Below are 1,552 nucleotides of genomic sequence, written 5' to 3' on the forward strand. Positions count from 1 at the left end.
AAGTGGTCATGTAAGATGCAGCTAATGGTCTCCTATCATTGAAAGAGAAGGAGTGCGAAAAACCAAGGGCATTTGGAAGCAATCAGCCCTAGGACAGGATGGACCTCGAGACCAGAACTAGATGGTTCCCAGGTACCAATGCCACCACTTGGGAAAGGATCAAAACTGGATATCCTGGATAGAGTGGGAGAAAAAACATGGAACAAAATCCAAAAACACAATAATGACGAGAATTACTGGTTGGATGGGGTCTGGTGAGACCCCCAATATTATGGCCCTGGGATACACTTCCGGCCTGGAATAAAACTAACTCCCAGGGCCTGGATCTCAGCCCAATAGTAAACAAGACTTACATGCAGACTATTCAACCCAGGGTAATGCATGCACATAATCTATGGAGATGCATCCCTGGGAGCAATCAACCACAGGGCACCAGAGGGGCAACATTTGCATGGAGGAAATACAAGACACAGGAGTGCATAACTATGAGGTGCACAGGGGGAGGTAGTAATGGGAAGGGAGGGAAGGAGAGTGGGTTAGGTTTGGGGATGGTAATTGGGGAGTGAAACCAAATGTACACGGAATGTTGAATGTAAAACAAGCTCTGCTCTGTAAATTTGCACCTAAAGCACAATAAAAACAAAACAAAACAAAAAAACCACAATGAAATACCACTTCACACCCATTAGAAGGGCTATTATATAAAACTATAATAATCATGGAAAATGACAAATGGAAGAGAGGTTGCAGGAAAATTAGAACCCTCTTCCACTACTGGTGAAAATGTACAATTATACAGCCACTGTGGAAAACAGTTTGGCAGTTCCTCAGAAAGGTAAACAGAATTACCATACAATAAAATCATTTCCATTGAGTTAATTCCAACTCATTCAGATCCCAAGTATTTCAGGATAGAACTGTGTTCCATAGGGTTTTCAAAGGCTGTGACCTTTCAGAAGTGGATCACCAGGTCTTTCTTGCAAGGTATCTTTGGGTGGATTAGAACTGCTATACTTCTGATTAGTAACTGAGCCTTTTGTGGCCCCAAGGGACTCCATGACCCAGCAATTCCATTCCATGGTATACACCAAAAACTTGAAATCAAGATCTCAGATACTTTTACACTGCAGCATTATTTACCATAGACAGAAAGAAGAAACAACCTAAATGTCAATCAATGCATGAGTGGAGAAACAAAATGTGGTCTGTACATAACAGTTGTCATTGAGTAGATTTTAACTCATGGCAATCACATATGGCTCAAAATAGAACTGTGTTCCACAGAGTTTTCAATAGCTTATGTTTTAGAAATAGATCGTTCAGCCTTTCTTCCAAAGTGGCTCTGAACCACCAATTTTTCAGTTAACATCTGAACACTTTAACCATTTGCACCAAGGACTCCAAACAAATTGCCATCCATCCAGTTTGACTCATGGCAACCTCATGTATTTTAGAGCAGAATTGTGCTACATATGATTTTCAAGGGCAGTAACCTTTGAGAAAGAAGACTGCCAAGACTTTCTTCTGAGGCCACTTCTAGATGGACTGGGAC

General features: G+C 41.4%; 1 protein-coding gene across 1 annotated transcript in view; it reads right to left on the reverse strand.

The window, feature by feature from the left end:
* OPHN1 (oligophrenin 1) overlaps positions 1-1,552 on the reverse strand; it is a gene marked incomplete at its 3' end in the record, with an annotated part of 597,264 nt that overhangs the window by 357,492 nt on the left and 238,220 nt on the right. The window lies entirely within an intron of this gene.

Source organism: Orycteropus afer, unplaced genomic scaffold (genome assembly GCF_000298275.1).
Source record: "Orycteropus afer afer isolate SDZICR_OR568_19922 unplaced genomic scaffold, OryAfe1.0 scaffold00776, whole genome shotgun sequence".
Classification (NCBI taxonomy): Eukaryota; Metazoa; Chordata; class Mammalia; order Tubulidentata; family Orycteropodidae; genus Orycteropus; species Orycteropus afer.